Source organism: Zea mays, chromosome 2 (genome assembly GCF_902167145.1).
Source record: "Zea mays cultivar B73 chromosome 2, Zm-B73-REFERENCE-NAM-5.0, whole genome shotgun sequence".
Classification (NCBI taxonomy): Eukaryota; Viridiplantae; Streptophyta; class Magnoliopsida; order Poales; family Poaceae; genus Zea; species Zea mays.
Window position 1 is genome coordinate 130,469,481 of NC_050097.1, and position 6,963 is coordinate 130,476,443.

A 6,963-nucleotide genomic window follows, 5' to 3' on the forward strand; every position below is an offset into this window, starting at 1 on the left:
TTTCATTTGAGATTGCTTTTCTCCAGACAAATCTCACCAGTCTGATCCCTTACTTAAAGCAAGATTACACTTCACCTCAAAGTTCAATTTTAGTACTTGGATTTCATGGCCAAGACATCTTTAGCTTGGAAGTAGTTTGCTTTCACTCGACCACTCACTAACTCTTCAAACTCCTTTGGCTCTCAACAAGATAACACACCACATATGGTTTGAAAATTTTGACCTAGTGAAATGCATTCTAGGTGTATCAATCAAAATGATGCTGATGCATATGATGACATGCCAAGGTTTTAGTTCTCGTAACACCAGGGGTGTTACATCCTTTCCCCCTAAAAAGGAATCTCGTCCCGAGATTAAAACTGTGGGCTAAGTAATGGAACAGGAAATGCGTCACCAGTTTATTTCTCAGTTACTCCTACAAGGCAGGGGTGTGCCCTTCATCGAAAGACAACTTATACAAACCTAGGGTTTACAGGACACTAGGAACTCAGGATTATACTTTTCCAAATACTTCTCTGACTACTACGTGACTTTATCTTGCGGGCGTTAGTTCCACTGTATCTCGTAAAACTCAATAACTTTTCTTCGAGTGACCCGATCCTTTTGATCTAACACATTTATGGGATATTCCGAGGAGGTTAAACCTGGTTTATGGTTAACATCTAAAATCTCAATACATATTTGGGGACTCGAAGACATTTCTTCCATTGGGACACGTGGAACACGTCGTGCACTGTTGAAGGTCCTTTTAGCAACTATACCTTATAAGCTATAGGTCCACTAAAATCTCTGTTTCAAACCTTGGTACCTATTGCTATCTTCAGGGTGAATGGAGTCCCGGACTGCAACCCAATCGCAATTCCACATCTCTTTCTGGACGCAACTAGTCAAATCTTCGAGGAACACATCCGAGAACTCCCTCACATCAGGTATATCCTTTACTTCTTTCACTTAAACTCCTGATGTAGACGAATCTTATTATTTCCTAGAATAGCCTGACTGACCATTTCCTTATATCCTTCAACCAAACTAATTGCCATTAGGAGCTAAAGTTTCACATTAAGATCATGTAGGATGTATTACTTTTTTTTACTGGCATCCACATAATCCAAAACATACTAGGATAGGCGAGTAAACCTCTTAAATAGTCCATTACACTCGCTTCTTCACCTTGCTTTAGATCCAAAAACTCTTTGAACTTTATTTACATAGGGGCTTCTTGAACATGACGTGCACGAAATGCCTTACAGAACTCAACCTGAGAACTTAACGTCCTTCTGGCTGCAGCGCAAGGTATTCTGCCCACCAACTAAACTTGCCTTCCAGTCTTCAAAAACAGGGAAAGGTAGCATAGAAAGGCAAAGACAGGTAGCACGAACAGGGTAGACGAAACACGTACAAAAGCTACTACATAGGGGGTTTAACTTAAAGTTATATGTCATGATGCATGCTCGTCCTATTCGTCCTCACAATCTTGCCAGCATATAGTGGCTTGCACGCTCTATGGCGGTGGCATACCTACTCACTCCGGAGTTAACTAGTCGTAATTTCCTAGAGTTTAGTCAGTGTACCTGCAGAAAATTCCATTACAGCCCAAACCCCATGATGCAATTCACACATTTGGTCACAGTTTATACTCCATATATTTCTATATGGAGGCCAGCTCCTCATTAAGCGTCGAGCCACGCATAGGCGCCGCTGCCACACTTTTAACCACAGGGCAGCCCATTGTGGTAACTTACTTTCTTACCTGCGCGTAGGTGCGTCGTTACAAGTACATTACACTTTTCAGTATTCCAATGACTGTATACCCATACACATCCATGGGGTACTGAATTCCCAGAAATTAAATACTCCACATTGCAACCTTCATATATACATATGTAGAATATGTATATAGTTTAGTGCCACATTTAAGCACTCCCCTAGACCGACGTTTGTTCGGTCATGCTCTCACAACTCATCTTTACCTGAGCGTCTATCCATTCAAAACTGAATGGCACTAAAAATAACATTACACATGTATGCATTACCCTTCCCAGGTTGTGGGTTAGTGGTTAGCATCTTAAACTAAGCCACCTGATAGTCCTTAGTTTTAACCACATATTATTTGCACTTTTACTATCAGGCCTTGATTATAGATTGTTAAGTTTATAAAAATCATTTTGAAGTTTGTCAAAGGATTACTTTAATATCCATGCTAATGGGGGATCGCTCCGATACCACGCTGTGACAGCCCTCCCAAGTTATTAGGTCCACATGCACCAATCCTTGCCTTAATGGCCTCAGATGGTTGTGCACGTGTACCGGATAACTTAACAAGGATATCGAGTTCGCCAACTGGAACTCATCATCCCAAGGATCTCCCACATAACAGGTATATCACAGTAATCACATTTGATACACACACATTGGAGATAGAGCGGAAGACTTTTACAAAGTACACTTTACATTCCAGAACTCAAGTTTTACATGGTAGAAAGAGATGTATTTATTACAAGTTCTGATAGTACTTGAAGGCATAACTTAACTACAATAATTGGAAGGGTGAAGCCTTTCCATAAGAGATATATAAAAAAAACCTTCTAAGCTTCAAGTCCTCCACATGAAGTAACTAACCCAAAGATAAGGGAATAAAACTTCTCCTACAAAAACAACAAGGGATAAAACCCTGAGTACGCAATTACTCAGCAAGACTTACCCGACTAAAAAAAGGACTCTCAAGGGTATGCTGGCTTTTGGGAATCAAGGTAAAGCTCATCAAAGTTCAAGGACTCATTTTGCAGTAAAGTTTACTAGAAGTGGGTCCTTAAGCCAAATTTTATTTCACAAGTTAGTTTATTACCTGAATCTTCTAGCCTGAATCTAGCATTTTCCTAATCTAGATCATTCACTTGACCTACACTAGGTTGCTTTTAAAATCCAAATTTTGTTTCGCTTGTTATCTACGATGAAGGGCAGCGATCCAGTCTTCATATCCGAGAAGTAACGGCGATCCGCATCGATTAATACCCAGCTGGGGATCTCCAACCACACAACATATGTAGCACTTAACCCTTGCATATGTCAATCATTCCCACGGATCCTCCACTACATGAACTGGTCCGCGCTACCCGGGAGCACATTACCCTACCATTCAGCCTCTTGCCAGGAGGGTAACTGCTACTCCCACCATCTCCCACGCCCAGTGCGCGGTTGTCTTTTCACGTATGGAATAGCCGGGTTCAGGCTTACCCATGACGAGGTATGTGGCCAGTTAAAAGGTCCTAGATCATCAGGCCAACAATCGGTACGGTCCTTAATCGACACAGACGGGCGACCTTTCCTGCTCAGTGTCTGGTCCCATTTTAAACTATTTCAAAATTTTGGCGCCTGACAGAGGGGCCATGCCTGGATAATGAATTTATCAACGTCTTGATGCCTTCATTATCCCAAGCCCATTTTCTTTTTTGTAAAAACATGAGTCATATATCAAAAACATTTTTCTTAGTCTATCAGCATGACTGCATGACTAAGCATCTCTAGCTTTTATAAAACAGGTGACAAGGTGTGGCAATCAACCTTTCAAGGATGGTAATGCATCAAGTGTTTAATCAATCAACTCCTATAACCTAATGCATCATATAAGTGATAAAAATTTTGTAAACACAAGGGAGGTGGCAAATGCACCGGGGCTTGCCTTGTTGCAGAAAAGATCCAAAACCTTTCTACAGTTAGATGGGACTCCACCACTGGATCTACAACACTGGAGCAGACTCCTCTTCAGGAACCACTTCTTGAATTTCAACTTCCTTTTCTGGGAGCTCTACACGAAATGATATGAATATGAATGCTTATGCTTTTGTAATTTGCAAAGAAGATAGCAAAACAACTCTCTAGACTATACCAAAATCAATGGTCTTTTATGTAAACTTGTTTCTTCACCAACTAATTCCTTTCATCCACTGATCGCACCACTACGATTCACACGCACATCACAAAGCCCAAGCTGATGGTGTGAACCACAAGCCAGTTATAAACAGTCGCGGACAATCTTTCCCGGGACATAAAATTATGCTACGATTAATCCAAACACACACGCAACCATGCCAATCACCAAGGTGCAGTTACCCAACGACGACAGCAAGTTCTACGGACGCAAAGACGTCGAGTTGGAGGACGGTGCTGTGCTAAGGAGCTAGATAACGTACGACGGCGCGACGACGATGTCTTGATGGTGAGGTAAGGACTCTGACGTGGAGAGGAGGACTGGGTGCCGGCAAGCTCGCACACCAGGGAGCGCGGCGAGCAGCAGCGTATGTCCAGATGCAGCGATGAGGGAGGTCGAGTAGAGAAAACCGCCGGCGGGCCGGAGCTGCAGGGGATAATGACAACAATAATACTAAGTACATGGTCGGCAGTTCCAAAAAAAAAATCTACGGCGAACCCATGAGGCAGGCGCCAGGGAAGACCTGTGCTGAGCGCTGCTGTAGCCTCGGCGAGGTGCTCAGCAGCCACGTACGATGGGGAAAGCCAAGCAGGGTGGAGGCACGACGAAGTGGGGCTTTGTGTGATAAAGGAAGGGAGCTGAGCCGAGCGCTACTGCTGCTGCACGAGGGAGGCACAGTGGGGAAACCAGGAAATCGTCGAGAGCACAAGCAATTCAGTTTGGGCTCCAAACTAGCATAACAAGAGTTGGCTTAATGGAGGTCGGGCTGGGGCTATTTCAGAGGGAAAATGCGAATTAACAATCCCCAACACACACCTGCATGTTTACCACGCAAGGTGGAAGCTCAGGGAAAAAGTCCAGCACACCTTTACTGCATGTATGACACCTCATCAACAGTGAAGCAGCTGAATCATCCAAGAGATAGGCTTTACACCCTTCCTGCATCTATCCTCGGGGTGGTGAATTTTTGACAATAAACTTTCCTTTCTCATAAGTCTCTTTTGGGCTGGCATATCCTAGAATTCCCTATATCAATTTGGTGGATGGAGATACTTCCATCAGATTATTCTGAAACTGCTCCTGCTGTTTTACTCGACTGAAACCTCAAGTTCAGCTCCCCCTTTCTCTTTATTCTTAACACAACATGCCCACTTCATTGCCCCAAGATTATTCAGTAAACATAGCTTTTCCCGGTTACTGTAGTTTGTATAGGCTAAAAAGACCTATAATCAAATCTAGAGTACCCACAAGTGGGGTACATTACTCTGAGCTCGAACTTCCTTATCTGAACCAATCAACAGCCATTAACGTCTGACAGAGCCATTTTGCGACCCCTTTTCTCCTAAGTTTATGTAGTACCAGGTCCAGATGACTTAAAGGAATTTATGCACCTATACATGATCTCCCATTTTGCTACAAAACTCTCAATTCAAAAACCACAGGGATTGGCTGCACAGGGACTCTAAACTGAGCACCAACACTGAGATTCAGTCTCTGCCAGTTACTATTTCTAGTCTGAAATTTCAGACTACACTAACTGCTCTGAACTTCTTCAGTTCGACTGCAGAGCCAGATTCATCCTTCTTTTGCTCCCATTTCTTCATAGAGACAGAGCTACCTCCCCACATCAACTTGCACACTAATATATGTTCTTCAACTCTGCTTATAATGATATGGCTTAATACTCCAAGGATTAGTCACAAAATAGCTCCAAAAATTTGGAAAATCACACTGGACCAAAGCTACAGTTGACTGAATAACCTTCTGTCACCGCAGACTGAAAGTCCAACTTTGGACAGCCATTACTTCACTTTTGGTGTGGGATCACACCCAACATACTTAAAGGCACTTATTCACTAACATATGGTCTTCAAACTTTCTACAAAAACTTCAGTCCAAAACCTTATTGATTAAGCAGAACAAGCTCCCCAAACAGCACTCCCAACACTGATTTAGAATTCAGACACTATGCAAAATCTGAAAAATCTAGAAGTCTGACAGCCCCTATTTTAAGCAACTATTGCTCCACTTTTTATGCAGTACCAAGCAAACCTTCCTCAAAGGAACTTGTTCACTGATATACACTCTTCAACTTTGACACAAGGAGTTTGGCTCAAAACTCTATGGATTAAACTCAAAAGGGTTTCCAAATTGCACCAAAACACACAGTTTCAGGTTCTGGTTTTTCACCAAGTCTGAAATCCAGAACAGCACATTGCATCTTTGGGCCATTGTTTCTCCCAGTTCCATACATCTTTACGGGCATAACCTTTAACCCAACTTATACACCAACATGTGGTATTCCACCTTGGTACATAAACTTTAACCCATAGCTGTATGTATCAGCCACTAACAGGCCTCCAAGGTTGCTTCAGAATATAAAATCTTCAGTTTCAGAGATTGCACTAAGTCTGAAACTCCACAAGTATTACAACCCCATTTTGGACTAGTTTTACACCCAGTTTCACATGGTTTTAGGGACAGGTTGTCTAAGCAAATTTGTATCCAAAAACAGCTAGTTGATATTATTTTCAGCAAACTTCAAATCTGATTCAAAATTGATTTAAGCATTTTACTCCAACTTTTCCTCTAAAACATGGAGTTCTCCATACATGAAAGTTGTTCAGCTCTCCAAACTCTACAACTTTGATATATGGATCTTTAGCAAATTCTCTCTAGATTTAAAATTCCACTTTTGGGCTACTTTAGTGTTTCATTTGAGATTGCTTTTCTCCAGACAAATCTCACCAGTCTGATCCCTTACTTAAAGCAAGATTACACTTCACCTCAAAGTTCAATTTTAGTACTTGGATTTCATGGCCAAGACATCTTTAGCTTGGAAGTAGTTTGCTTTCACTCGACCACTCACTAACTCTTCAAACTCCTTTGGCTCTCAACAAGATAACACACCACATATGGTTTGAAAATTTTGACCTAGTGAAATGCATTCTAGGTGTATCAATCAAAATGATGCTGATGCATATGATGACATGCCAAGGTTTTAGTTCTCGTAACACCAGGGGTGTTACAAGAAG

General features: G+C 42.0%; 1 long non-coding RNA gene across 2 annotated transcripts; it reads right to left on the reverse strand.

Annotated features, from left to right (window-relative positions):
• Nucleotides 1-3,680: 3,680 nt before the first annotated feature.
• Nucleotides 3,681-5,908, reverse strand: LOC118476356 (uncharacterized). 2 transcript variants are annotated; one of them, XR_004856323.1, is made up of 3 exons: nucleotides 4,452-5,888; nucleotides 4,191-4,354; nucleotides 3,681-3,805 (listed from the first exon to the last, which is right to left on the reverse strand). It is a non-coding gene; the product is annotated as an uncharacterized lncRNA (long non-coding RNA). The 2 variants fall into 2 exon arrangements; XR_004856322.1 differs by lacking the exon at nucleotides 3,681-3,805 and having other exon boundaries at nucleotides 3,882-4,354; nucleotides 4,452-5,908.
• Between the last annotated feature and the right edge of the window lie 1,055 nt (nucleotides 5,909-6,963).